Source organism: Oryctolagus cuniculus, chromosome 12, assembly GCF_964237555.1.
Source record: "Oryctolagus cuniculus chromosome 12, mOryCun1.1, whole genome shotgun sequence".
Lineage (NCBI taxonomy): Eukaryota > Metazoa > Chordata > Mammalia > Lagomorpha > Leporidae > Oryctolagus > Oryctolagus cuniculus.
The window spans coordinates 28,309,547-28,324,431 of record NC_091443.1 but is presented as its reverse complement, the minus strand read 5'-3'; the positions used below and the strand labels follow the sequence as shown (position 1 = coordinate 28,324,431).

Genomic DNA, 14,885 nt, shown 5'->3' with positions numbered 1-14,885 from the left:
CAATTTTTTTTCACCATAGGCTCTAAATTATTTAGGTATACTTCTATTTGAAAAGTATTAACCTCCTCCAACTAATGTGCTATTGCTGGTGCTAAATACAATTTGTAGTTTTTCTCCCCACCCCACTCCCCACATAAAGTGCCAAAGCAGCATTTCCACGGGTGTTATAGCCCACAACTGTGCCTTATCCTAGTCTATCTCCATTGGTAAAAATTTACACATGAAAATTCTCAAGTAGCTTAAAATATGGAGCTGAGTGGCGACTTATCAGGTAAATATGCTCCAGAATTCTAAACCAACTTGTTCGTATTTAAAAGTAGACCCCATTTGTCTGTGGATCTAAGCTGTCACATCCCAGACTCAATACTTCAGCATCTTCTAAAGACCTACTGATAACTGTATTTTCTATTCCTTGTTGCCTAGCAATGAAACTGAAGTCAGGGTAGACTCTCTGACAGCCATTCATTTTGAGCTTTGTGCACCTTCCATACACCAGCTACTGTTCTGATTGCTAGAGATTTCTTAACAGTTTTTTACACCAGCTCTGAAGTAACTACCTATTTTCCTTAAAAGTTAACTGAGGACTTCAGGAGTACAAATAACTCTCCTAGTGCCCACTCAACCAGCAAGTCCAAGAATCACGCCAAATTTCTGATTCTACAGTCTGTTTTTTGTTAGATGGTAAATGGTCTAAAGCATTTACTTTTCCATCTTCATCTATTAACAGAGTCTGAAAGCAAAGAAACAAATCAAGCTGCATGGTGTAATTTTAGGTACTCACTGGAAGACAGAATTCACATTCTGTTAAACAAGTACTGAATTCACACTCCACAAACATCATTCATTACACACGTATACACAGACACATGTACACATGCATATGCACACACACACACACACACACACACACCTCAAAAACAAATCCTGACTTGCTACAATGTTCTTTATTATGAACAAGGGATTTGTTGCTGTATCAGAAGGTCTAGCAGCACAACCCAGTCTACCTATAGAATTACATACTATCCTTTAACACACTCACATGTAATTTTCCTGATTTGCTTTGTGAATAAAACCCCTCTGTCACATCAAGATTTATTATTCAAAATAACAATTTTCCTCACTTGTACAAGATCTCATTAGTTTTTCACATACGAGAATCTTACATGAGAAAGCACTAATACTTAAGCTTTTTAAGAAATATTTCAATTTCTTTCAATAACATTACTATATTTAAAATATTTTTGCCATTTTTGAGTTGTGCTAAATACAAATTCTATTGGAGGAACTGACAGAAAAATTGGTGAGATATGGAAGTTTATTTACTTCATTTAGATTTAATAGAAAACATCTTCCATATAAAAAGTTAAATCTGCATAGAGAGCTGTTATTTATCATTTAAATCATTGTTTACCCAAAGATGGATTCCACTCTGGTTTATCAAACAGAAAGTTAACAGCAAATACAAGCCAGTGTGAGGGGACTGCAAAAACTTTGTGGAAAATGAATTAAGATAAATTCGAGTGAAAAAGAAATGTAAAATCTATACCTACTTGTTTAATATTTTCAGTGGACCTTAAAGTGCCCATTATTCATTTATTTTCATATACACTGTGCTTTCAGAGTAATTTTAAGTTAATTCTAATACAGTATTCTTTCATGAATGCATATTAGAAGACTTCACCATTGAGTGATCTTTAGAAATAGTAAAAGGTTAAAAAAAATCATCTTCCTGACTTAGAACACTCCAGTAGGACAAGGATCTTAAATGCCACCTGATCAGTAAAAGCTTCTACCAATTCCTATTTTACTTAAATAAAGAAAAGGAATTTAGGAAGCATAGCAATTTGCTCATGTATCACATATTCCACATCAAAGATGCTCAGTGCATGGCTCAAAGGGTTGGCAATGATATAGACCCTCTGTATCTTTGTTCTGTCTTTTTTTGCAGTGTTGTGCCAACAACAGTATGCACTTCAGGTGAGGTTTGTATTTTAAAAGATTGTATCTGTGAAGGATGTAGCCCCAGATTTGGTACACAGTGAGTGTTCTAAAAGTTTAGCTTCATGTTTATTAAAGATAGTCATGACAAAGGAGATTCCACAATGATTAGGTGCTAGTTAATAATTTTGGTTGGGAAGAATAATTAAGTTAAAACAAGTGATAAGCATCATCCATCCTCCTTGGGTGGTATCATTCTTCTTTATCTTTAGATTCTTTCTCATACATACACAGTCATCTGGCATTGTGGCACAGTGGGTTAAGCCACCGCTTAGGACACCAGCATCCCATATCAGAGCACAAGTTCCTGCTCCCTTCTTATGAACCTGGGATGGCAGCAAATTATGGCCCAAGCATTGTGGCCCCTGACAACAACGGGGAGACCCAAAGGGAGATCCTGGCTTTTGAGTGGCCAAGTCCTAGGCATTGCCGCCAGTTGGGGAGTGAACAAGCAGATGAACGCTCTGTCTCTCCCTCTCCCAGTCACTGTCTTTCAAATAAATAAAAACGACCTTTGTAAGAAAAGATATGTGGCCATTGAAAAGAGCACATTCATGTGCCTTGATGTTCTGAGCAAGTGATGCTGGATTAACATAAAATGGTACCATTTAGAATACTGAAAATTACATTTGATTTTGTGGTACTCAATTCCTACCAAAATAACTATGTTATAATAATGTACATTTACTAAAAATGAGTGTAGCATTTCAAGTTCATAAACATTTTAAGGACAATTTCAATTATTCCAATCAAAGGCTATATTAAGTATTGAGGGACAGAAAGACATCATCCTTATGTGTATGACTGTAGCGCAAGATAATCTACTACACCATAAAATGCAGCCTTGGGTAGTTATGGAATTTAAGGTATTTAAGTCTATGCTAGGCAAAATCAATGAGTCTTTCCAATTTCTAATCCAATTCTCAATAGGAGATATTTACAAGGGCTGTTGTGGGACGAGATCATTTGGCAAGAGAAGCAAAGAGTGCAAATGTATTTTGAAAAAGCTACCCCAGAAGAGTCTAATGAACAGTCTGGAAGAATCCATCTTGTTTCTCACTAGGTTAGGTGGGAACTAGTAGATTTCAAAGGAGTTTAACAATAACCTCATTTCCCATCTGAGTGGCAAACTGAGAACCAAGACTAGAACCCCATTTTTACTGCTAATAAAGCTGCAATTGTAAAGATATGGCTATTATCTGCAAGCAACCAGATTCCTGATTCTCATTTCATAACGGAAATGGACTGACTCTGTCCAGTCAGCACTGACACGATCTTACCCAGAGTTCTTTAAGCAGAGTCCATACATAGGGCTGGAAAGACCTGTAACAGCAGACCTTGTTCCTCTTTCCAGTCTCCGGGTCAGGGATCAGTGGGAGTCAGAGGCAATGGGAAGAATGATCGGGACCACCAAAACCTTAGCATGGAAGGTCAATAAGCATGATGCATCTCAATGCTGTGACAAATATATACTTCAACGTGAGTAAAGCAGCTTTACTGTCAGATGTGACAGAACCATCAAGGCTGTACATTGTCTGCTCCTCCTCCGATAGGCTGCTAAAATGCCAACTATCTTGTTCCTGGCAGTTATCTCTGAATTAGCCAATTAGAGGCTTTATTTTAGTGGAGTCAGTTTATGCATTTCTATTATTCATATAATTTATGAGATAATAGATGATCTATTATCATTCTGGGTACGGGGCTAATAGGATTATAAAAGACCTAAGTTTTATGTCACTATTAAATTCTGCCTCCTCTTTACTCACCTGCCTGTATATTTTGAGGCAGACACTTTTTAACTCAGAAGCCTTTTTCTTGAGGCACATCTGGGTTTCCATATACCCTTCTCCAGGCTGCTGCTGCTAGTTACTGTTCTGCCTCAAGCACAATATAATGGGCCAAGTGGCAACTTCTGTTACTTTAGAGGGTGTCACACAAATATAATAACTGAAATTGTATCAAATTTCAATAATTACAACTACGGCACTTGTTGAAGTGAAATGGACACTATGAGAAACAGTGACTTGATCAGCTCTTGTCCTGACGGATGATGTACAATGTAATACTGTATCCATTTTAGTATTTTTTGTTCTAGTACCATTGGTGGAACTCTGTAATTAACACACAATTATTCTTAGGTGTTTAAATTTTAACTGAAAAGTGATCCCTGTTAGGAATTTGGAAACCATTATGCTGAGTGAAATAAGCCAATCCCAAAGGGACAAATACCACTTGTTCTCCTTGATAGGTGACAACTGAGCACCAAAAAGGAAACCTGTTAAAGTGAAATGAACACTATGAGAAACGGTGACTTGATCAGCCCTCACCCTGACTGTTGATGAACAACTTAATATGTTATTCCTCTTAGTATTTTTTGTATGTTTGTTCTACTTAATACTTTTGGTTGAATACTGTAATCAATACACAATTCTTCTTAAGTGCTGAAACTTAACTGAAAAGTGATCGCTGTTAAATATAAGAGTGGGAATAAGAGAGGGAAGAGATGTGCAATTCTGGACATGCTCAAGCTGACTTACCTCAAACGGTAGAATTAGAAACATACCAGGGGATTCCAATTCAATCCCATCAAGGTGGCATGTACCAATGCCATCTCACTAGCCCCTGTGATCAATTTCTGTTCACAATTGATCATAATGATAGGACTAAGAGCCAAAGGGATCACATAAACAAGACTAGTGTCTGCAAATACTAGCTGATAGAATAAAAAAGGGAGAGAACGATCCAACATGGGAAGTGAGATACACAGCAGACCCATAGAATGGCAGATGTCCTAAATAGCACTCTGGCCACAGAATCAGCCCTTAAGGCATGCAGATCCGGCTGAAAAGCCCATGAGAGTATTTCAGGCATGGAAAACCAAGACACTCTGGACGGGGGGAAAAAAATGAAAGATCTCTGTGAGTGAGATCCCAGTGGAAAGAATGGGTCATCAAAGAAGGAGGTACCTTTCTGACGGGAGGAGAGAACTTCCACTTTGACCATGGCCTTGTCTAAATATGATCAGAGTTGGTGAACTCAGGGGGCTTCTATAGCCTTGGCAGCTCATGACAAGAGCCTAGGGTGATTACTGAGGCCATAAACAAGAGTGTCAATTTGTTAAGTCAACAACAGGAGTCACTGTGCACTTACTCCTCATGTAGGATCTCCGTCCTTAGTGTGCTGTACATTGAGATTTAATGCTATAACTAGTACTCAAATAGTATTTTTCACTTTATGTTTCTGTGTGGGAGCAAACTGTTGAAATCTTTACTTAATGTATGCTAAACTGATCTTCTGTATATAAAGAGAATTGAAAATGAATCTTGATGTGAATGGAAGGGGAGAGGGAGTGGGAAAGGGGAGGGTAGCATGTGGGAGGGACGTTATGGGGGGGAAGCCATTGTAATCCATAAGCTGTACTTTGGAAATTTATATTCATTAAATAAAAGTTAAAAAAATAAAAATATAAAAAAAATTTTAACTACAGCATAAAGCACATTATTTTTTAGAGCATGGACTATTAACATTTTTCATATTTGTGCAGGTTTATATACATCTTATGAAAATAAGAAGTATTTATTCCAAACAAACGTCTTGAAAATATGACTTATCTTTTACAAGTACACTGTCTACTAGGAAGTCACAAATCACATGTGATGATTCCAATTTAAATTAAAATGAAGTAAATTAAATTTTCAATTCCTTATTCTTACTAGCCTCATTTCAAGCACTCAAAAACAATGTTTTTATCCACCTCCCTATTGGACAGCAAAAATACACAGCACATCTATCATCCAAGTAAGTTCTACTGGGAAGCACCAATTCCACAGCATCACTGTTGGGAGAACCTAAAAAAAGACTTCAATAGATTCAACTCATGCCTCCAAATGACCCAGCATGCTATCTAGTGAAGAATGGATAGAACTAGTTAACTGGTGAATAAACCATTTCTAAGTCTTATGAGTTCTATCTAAATGAACGTCAGTGAGCTTGCAAGCTGCTATTACGCAAGTCTTAAGAAATGAGTTTCTGTACTAAGACTATCAGCTTGGACAGCTCTTAAACCTCATACGTATTTATTTCTTTAACTCTCAATTTCTTTATGGGCGATTTGGAAAAAATGTGGAAGTTACCTGCTTGCTTGGTACAAAGTAACTCACTTTGTTTCTTTCACCAGATACGTATTAATATGTTTTCATATAATATCTATGCACCAAATACTAAACATTTATAGGGAGAGACAGACTGAAGAAGAAAAATGACAGCAAGGAGATGAGTAATTTTATAATTCAGTATATACAAATAAGTGGATCAGTTTAGGATTTATATCCAAATTCCAGCATATATATATATATAAATATATAACATATTTAATATACTTGAATCTGGGATTCTAAATTCAGTGTATGATTCATTAGCCTTTCTGCTTCTTCGCTAAACTCTACTAGTCTGTAATGGGAGTAAAGATGGCAAAAATCAGAACAATGCTGACATAGACTATGACTGTCTATTTTCAAAATGTAGTCAAACACACACACACCATACTAGTTTGGGGAAGTTTCTTCATATCAGAGTGTTCCACTAATGAATTCTATCAAAATACTTCTTAAATCTCATTACAACATCCACAAAATAATGGGAATCCATTTTTGTGGCCTCCACAGACAAAAAAATTCAACATGAAAGATAAATGAATTCTACAAAAGTTAGTGGGCATTCCTGGCACTGTACTTTTATGTATGTTGCCCTGGTTCTTTGCCAAGTGTCCATTTCTAGACCCCTCACTATCAAAAACCCACCCATTCATCCATGACTACGTGGATGCCAATTATAATGTCACCCATGTGACCTATGCTTTCTCTAGACTCTAAAACTCACCATTCCTACCCTTCTTGCTGCAATATATGCTCCAGATCTGTTACAAGCGGGCACTCTATCTTGTTCAATTTTGCAGTCTTTCTGAATGCCTGATGCAATATGCTATTTCTTCTACCAGGTTTCTTCTCTTATTTGCTTTGCTCCAACTGCTATTCCACCACTTTTAAGTCACAAAATCTAAAACATCCTTATATTCAGAATAAGATCCAAATTAGGCTGAGAAAAAGTTAAGCATGATGAAGCAAAGTAACAGAGTTCGGATTCAACCAGACTTGAGCTCAAATTCCAGGACTTAATCATAGTGGGCTTTGAAGATTTCCAAACTTTCTACTGATAGCACTCAGAGAAGGGCCACCTGTCTAAAGCACACTGAAAGAATGGTGTCAGACGTGGTCCAGACAGGGGCTCTCATGTCCTCAGTGAGAAGAACAAAAATACTGCTATATAGCCTTATAGTAAATACTATACTGCTTTTCATACATGGATATATTAGCATCTCAATTTTTTCTATATAATACTTTCTCCACACATCTGTTGATAGGACAAGAATCAATGCATGTAAAAACTGTAGGACCGTGTTAGATACTAAGTAGACACTGTATAACAAAATTGTTATAGTTTATAAGCTGCATCAATATCACTATGAGAAATGATGTAAACAGAGGATTAGCTGACAAATGTATGAGTATCCACCCTTTTTTCTTTTTATAAATTTAACATATACAAATTAAATGTATTTACTATATACAGATTTAGGAAGTGATTTTCCCCACCCTAACCTCCCTCATGTCCATACTCTGATTCCCCCCAATTTTTTTTTTTTTTTTTGACAGGCAGAGTTAGAGAGAGAGAGACAGAAAGGTCTTCCTTCCATTGGCTCACCCCCAAAATGGCCACTACAGCCGATGTGCTGCACCGATCCAAAGCCAGGAGCCACGTGCTTCCTCCTGGTCTCCCATGTGGGTACAGGGCCCAAGTGCCTTCCCAGGCCACAGCACAGAGCTGGACTGGAAGAGGAACAACCGGGACTAGAACCCAGAGTACCGGTGCCGCAGGCAGAGGATTAGCCAAGGCACCTGCCAGATTCCCTCAATTTTTACAATGACTTACTTTCAGTTTAATTTATACGCTTAAGATTAACCCTACACTAAATCACAAGTTTAACAAATAGCATCAAGGAAAAAAAAAATGTTCCTCAACAGTAGAAACACTAAAATACTAATAATATTACAGGGAAACCAAAGGCTCTCAATCCACACACCAAAGGAGGGTAGAGGTAGCCATACATCAGGGGTTGTGTATCGCATCAGAATGCAGATGTAGGTAAGTAACAGACAAAACAAAATGCTGCCCAAATTTTGGATAGCAGAGATGAGATTTCTGAATGACTGAGCCTGCAAAACTCAACACAGTGCTACTAGCAGGCATGTGAGATTTTTGCCGTCCCCACCTGTCAAGCCAAAAGGGACAACATTCCTTTTTCAAGCCTGGTACTGATCATTAAAAAGTCTGTGGGGTTTGTTTTCTCTGCTTCGACAAAGTCAGTCATCCGACTGCACACTGCTCACCACTCGGGCGATGTCTGAACAGGTTTTTAACACTGATCCTAAATGTGATTGCAATTTAACTTATTATTGGCGAGGCACAGCTGCTCCACTCTCCACAGTGGAGCCTGATGGACCCACAGATTGATCTGTTGCTGTCTTCATCACAGCACACAGCCACCCACTTCATTTCCAACAGCCCAAAGCTCCCATCACATCTTAGCCACGAAAAAAGGCCCTAACAGTCACAGAAGATGCGGGCTAGAGGTATACAGAATTCTTGGCTTAAGGCTGATATTTATGAAATCTGGAGTTGGAGACTTAACGATGATAATGTAGATCTAACAGTATACACATCAGGAAAACCAACATACACAATAGATGCCAAGTTTTAGCAATAGTTAAATCAGGAGCTAGGTGCTTCCTCCTGGTCTTCCATGCAGGTGCAGGGCCCAAGCACTTGGGCCATCCTCCACTGCACTCCTGTCCAGCAGAGAGCTGGACTGGAAAAGGAGCAACTGGGACAGAATCTGGCACCCCAACTGGGACTAGAACCTGGGGTGCCGGCACTGCAGGCGGAGGATTAGCCAAGCGAGCCGCGGTGCCGGCCTAGCAATATAATGTTTTATTAAGACAGTCATCATCATTTGTTACTCAAGAGAATCAGTAACTCAGTCTTTTTCATTAGAGGCGTAACTATCAGTGAAGATGCTGTTCCCTATTCTGGGACGTAAGGAAGAAATTATATACATGTAGTGGACAATAACGTCATGTTACCAATATATAAAGGTGTCATTAGGAAACTCAGGGGGAATCTTTGCAGAATGACAATGATTCTTCTATTACATCAATGTGTCTCAGTTCTAACATTAAATATTTTCTACCAATATATCATACTGTGTCTGCACAGAGTATACGTCCATATCCAAAGACAAGCATTATGGATTTCACATCAATTTTTAAACACTTCAATTTGAACTCTAAATTCTTATAACAAGATCCAATTAACAAAAATGCACCTCATTAAATCACAGGTATACTGGGCATGCCTATGAAATCATTTTCTTCTTCAAATAAGAACATGAGAACATCACCGCTTCCTGCCTAATCATGCTATAAACTATACCTCAAAAATCAGTGTATTTTTATTCTCAAATTATACTAGTAAAAGCATGACATCACAATGTTAAACAGTTGTGTAAGGAAATAAGAATCTGGTTGCTGTGTTATGGCCAAAAGGCAGGACAAAGCTTTCAGAGACACATGGAACAATTAGTGGCAGTGTCTTCCAGTCTTCTGGAAAGCAAACCTGAGCATTTCCCAGGGTACAAGACTGAACGTTATGTTCACTGCGACTGGTCAGACTGGTTGAGGAACACCATCAGTCTAATCAGGGATGCATAAACCATCAGGCAAACTATCTTCTATGGGTCACCTGAAGTCCACTTACGATTGTCATTACTGAGCATCCCCAGCCCTGACAACTGGATTAGTCACTTAGCTCTAGCATATCACAGTGCAACACGTATGTGAAGATTGCTACAATGGAACAGGCCCTCTGAAATTTGTCACCCTCCTTCTACTTGCTAAGCGCAATGATGTTTATGTGAGAATACATACATTTGGCAGGGTTGCCCCCACTCATTAAATCATCCTATTTCCATTACCACTCACATTCTTGCTTATAATAATTTCATTATCCTTTCACTCAGTCTCAAGTCCTTTCAAATCCCTCAACTGCTTATTAAATACATTTAAGACCAATTTGCTAGAAATTACTTTTCTTTTTTGTACTTTTCTCCTTACCCAAAAATTCATGAGAAATCCTGCCTACTCTGTAATAAATTCTTGCATGTTTTCCTGTAATTTTCTAAGCACCAAAGTACCAAATCAAATATTATCTATTGATACATATATCAAAATATAGTCATCAGGACTGGACACGTGACTTGCTTTAGTCAATAAATTGAGAGCAGAAATGATATATTCCTTAAGAATCAACACATGTCTTGCTACAGCCTAAGTGTTGGCATTCCTTACAAAAGGACTAAGACATGTTTCAAACCAAGTCTGCTCTTTCTGCTTACTTACCAATGTGAAGAGGCCCTAGGACAGAGTCGCAGCTGAACCATGGCCAACAAATATTGTTGCATTACTTGCTTTTTAAATAGTCATTCCTGATATGCTTAGAAGAGTGACACTGCTTAATATGTATTACATCAAGTCAAAGAAAACAAGTAACAAAGTAACCTGAAGACAGCCGCATTAGAAAGATTAAAAATGGGCAGAAGGTGAGAAAGGAGAATGGACGACATCATCTGTTTTTATTCAGTAAAAATTTACTGGATGGGCCGGCACCACAGCTCACTAGACTAATCTTCCGCCTGCGGTTGCCGGCACCCCAGGTTCTAGTCCCGGTTGGGGCGCCGGATTCTGTCCCAGTTGCTCCTCTTCCAGTCCATCTCTCTGCTGTGGCCCAGGAGGGCAGTGGAGGATGGCCCAAGTGCTTGGGTCCTGCACCCGCATGGGAGACAAGAAGAAGTACCTAGCTCCTGGCTACCGATCTGCGTGGTGCGCCAGCCGCAGCGCGCCCGCCGTAATGGCCATTTCGGGGGGTGAACCAATGGAAGGAAGACCTTTCTGTCTCTCTGTTTACCTCACTGTCTAACTCTGCCTGTCAAAAAAAAAAAATTTACTGGACATGTAACTGAGTCAGAAAGTGATAAGCATTAAGGAAACAACTGCCAATGATGCAATTCTGCCTTTGCTGGCACACAGAAATAATGACAAGTAAGCAGCAATGAGGAAGCTATGTGTCCTCTGATGTGGAGAAGTACAAGGACTGGAAATGCGAAGAGATCAGGGAAAACATCTTCAGGTTGCGGTTTAGGAATAGGGCAGCAGACAGATCAAGAGGAGCAATGTGGGCCAGCAGAGACAACGTCTGATTACAATTATCTCCCTGTGAAAACAGGTAAAGCCATCTGTTGCCAGGGAAGGGAGAGGGGGAGGAGACTGCAGGATAAAGCTGCTGTCTGGAAACTTCGGTGAGGTCTGTTGAAGCAATTTTCAAACTAGGCAGCTAAGCAGCTGCCTGGGGAATCAGTTTTCACAGCACTGTTGCTGTCTTACTGGAGAGCATGGTGTTGGAGTGGCAGAGTTCTCCGGAGCTGGACGATGTTCTACAGGGCCACGCAGACCATGAGCGGCAAGCAGGTAGGTGGCTTGTGCCAGCCAAGCTCCTGGTGCCAGATGGCTGCACTGAAGCCAAAAAGAATTAGAAATATGGCTAACAGCCAAGGTGTGGCCCTGAGCTACAGACCATAAAGTCTAAGGAACAAAATGAAGTGATGGTGGTGAGGGTGCTTCCACTTTAAGATTCCACAAAAACAGAGTTTGCAAGGCACTAATGACGTTACTGCCTTTTTTTTTTTTTTTTAGTTTTAAGTCACTCACTATCAGGTATTACTGTCTGAGAACCCTTGCTCTCTATGAACTGTTAAAGTGATCCAGTTATTTGCATACCACTTCCTTTTCTTTCAAATGTTCTCCCAGTTATTTAAAATGCTTCATTTAACTGCAATTACCATTCTGTGTTATGGAAAAACCACTATTATTACTATCACTTTATATTTGAAACAATACAGGTTTTTGGAAAATTTTCAAAATTGCCTCTAAGACCCCAAGGTGAGTTTGTGATAGATAACCAGAAAGTAACTGTTACTTCACTGATGTATGCCTCTTAAGCAATCAGTGCAGAACATTCAAAGATTATCCTCGTGGCAATACTCTCTCTATACTGAGGTCTCCCATCATTTCAAATTCTTTGGTTTGATTCACAAACCATGGGCAATAACTGATTTTTGGTCATCTCAGGCAGCAATGTGTCCAGCCACGTTAAATCCTCAGGAGGTTTACTTATGTCAGCCTTGATGTACCCTTTTCTGAGCCCTCGATTTCCCCTTTAACGTCTACCAATGATATCAATTTTAATTCAATTATTGCAAACAGTAATTTTTTTTATTTTTTTATTTATTTTTTTTTTTTTTTGACAGGCAGAGTGGACAGTGAGAGAGAGAGACAGAGAGAAAGGTCTTCCTTTGCCGATGGTTCACCCTCCAATGGCCACCGCGGCCGGCGCGCTGCGGCCGGCGCACCGCGCTGATCCGATGGCAGGAGCCAGGAGCCAGGTGCTTTTCCTGGTCTCCCATGGGGTGCAGGGCCCAAGCACCTGGGCCATCCTCCACTGCACTCCCGGGCCACAGCAGAGAGCTGGCCTGGAAGAGGGGCAACCGGGACAGAATCCGGTGCCCCGACTGGGACTAGAACCCGGTGTGCCGGCGCCGCAAGGCGGAGGATTAGCCTAGTGAGCCACGGCGCCGGCCGCAAACAGTAATTTTAAAGGAGACATTTACAGTCTCAGAAGGTACAAAGTCTTTGCTCCTTTTGAGAAGTCCTTTCATTTCTACTTGATAGAAAAATCTATATATATTACCAAATTATGAGGATACAAATAGAGCAAAGGGGTTGGTTCTAGGACCTGCAAATAAATCATTATTCTTATATCCAATCAATTAAAAAACAAAAGAAAAGCCTCCAGGCTAAGAGAGGTGGTAAACAATTTTCTTATGTGCTTCTAATTTTAAATTAAAATTGAGGTCATATTGAACTCGTGGAAGTCAAAACCAATTTAGCTCCTTTGATCTCAACCTAGGGAAACATACACTTCTACTCATTCTCTCTGTACCAAATAAATAATTTTCAGATAAAATAAAGACTGGGCCACACAGAAATAAGGGAGTTGTATGGCAAGCACCCTGTATGAATAATTTTGTACAGTTTTATTTTTGCCATAAAAGATTTCTGTTAGAATAATAATTAAATGAAACCTTCATTTAGACCCAGTTTAACCACTAACTTGACATCTGAAATCCTACATATGCCTCACACTTGCATTGTTTCTAAGCCCCTTGTCTTCAGGTGAATTTACCTGCACGGATTCACTCACCACCATCAGAATTAAGCGTCTTGCCCCAGATCATGTAACTAGTAAGCAACAGTTGTTAACAGCTGGGTAAGTGTAAGCCCTGACTCAGCTCCCTCATTTTCCACTAACAGGTTACAATATGGTCACTTGCATGATTGGTCTTTATTCAACCTGGAGTGATTTCTTTCTAAGCACAATAACTATATCAAACTTCGATCAAGTTTATCATTTGATGACCCTAAACCACACATACACAAAAGATTTCACTAAGCTTCAGAAGATTATTTGCTGCATTAAAAGACTACTTACGGCCGGCACCGTGGCTCAATAGGCTAATCCTCCGCCTTGCGGCACCGGCACCCTGGGTTCTAGTCCCAGTCGGGGCACTGGATTCTGTCCTGGTTGCTCCTCTTCCAGGCCAGCTCTCTGCTGTGGCCAGGGAGTGCAGTGGAGGATGGCCCAAGTGCTTGGGCCCTGCACCCCATGGGAGACCAGGAGAAGCACCTGGCTCCTGCCTTTGGATCAGCGCGGTGCACCTGCCGCAGTGCACTGGCCACGGCGGCCATTGGAGGGTGAACCAACGGCAAAAGGAAGACCTTTCTCTCTGTCTACTCTGCCTGTCAAAAAAAAGAAAAAAAAAAAGAAATGACTACTTAACAATGCTGTTCTGAGTCTTGAACTAAAACCTACTCCTCTCAGTCACATAGCAAAGAGCACGATTACAAAAGTTTATACATTCAGTTCTTAAATAGGGTAACTGTGGTTGCCAACTATCAAAATTGCTCAGTGACTTTTGATTAAATACAAATGGTAATTGAAAAAATTATTCTAAAAGCAGGCACTGTGGTCTCTCACCTGGCTTCCTCAGAGAGTCTGAAGGCGGCTTGGTGCATGGATAGCTTCTTCAAACTGGGGTTTCTGTGGGCAGATGATCAGCAGAGCATCTTACTCAGCTGCCCTTTGGCTCCACCCCCGTAGATACACATCCATAGATTCATATTTAACATTTCTAGACTCTATTCCTTCATATTTATTTTCAATGCCTTAAAGTAAGTTACTAATAGTATTCGGTCACATGAATAAAAACTGTAATCTTCATGAAATTGTGTAAGCTTATCATCTCTCTAACCAGTTCTCTAGCTCTAATCTTATCACTGTCCAATCTTCACTCCGCATGACTGAGTTGTTGAATATATTTGGGAGACTGTCAGTTTTCTCCTCCACAGCCTCTACCAGTGTCTCTCAGTTTTAAGAAATCAAGGGGTATCTTCCAAAACATTCCTGAAAGTGCATATTACGCAAAAATGCACAAACTTATTACTCTTTTGACCAAAATAAACTTACCTTTGATTCCATTTTTCCACAAACTCATGGAAGAACCCTTATAAACCAACAGTCCCTTACCTCAATCCCAAATGCCCTCCGACTCGGCCGCTGCTCCCTCGTCAGTCCCAGAGACATCTGCTCTCCTTATAAAG

General features: G+C 39.8%; 1 protein-coding gene and 1 long non-coding RNA gene across 2 annotated transcripts in view; both read right to left on the bottom strand.

The window, feature by feature from the left end:
* MDGA2 (MAM domain containing glycosylphosphatidylinositol anchor 2) overlaps positions 1-14,885 on the bottom strand; it is an 896,755-nt gene that overhangs the window by 831,017 nt on the left and 50,853 nt on the right. The gene's annotated exons all lie outside the window — the stretch shown is intronic.
* LOC138844537 (uncharacterized) overlaps positions 1-14,885 on the bottom strand; it is a 53,839-nt gene that overhangs the window by 30,243 nt on the left and 8,711 nt on the right. Inside the window, exon 2 of the long non-coding RNA XR_011380456.1 lies at positions 1-14,885. This exon is cut by the window's left edge and continues 30,243 nt beyond it. This is a non-coding gene — a long non-coding RNA (uncharacterized lncRNA).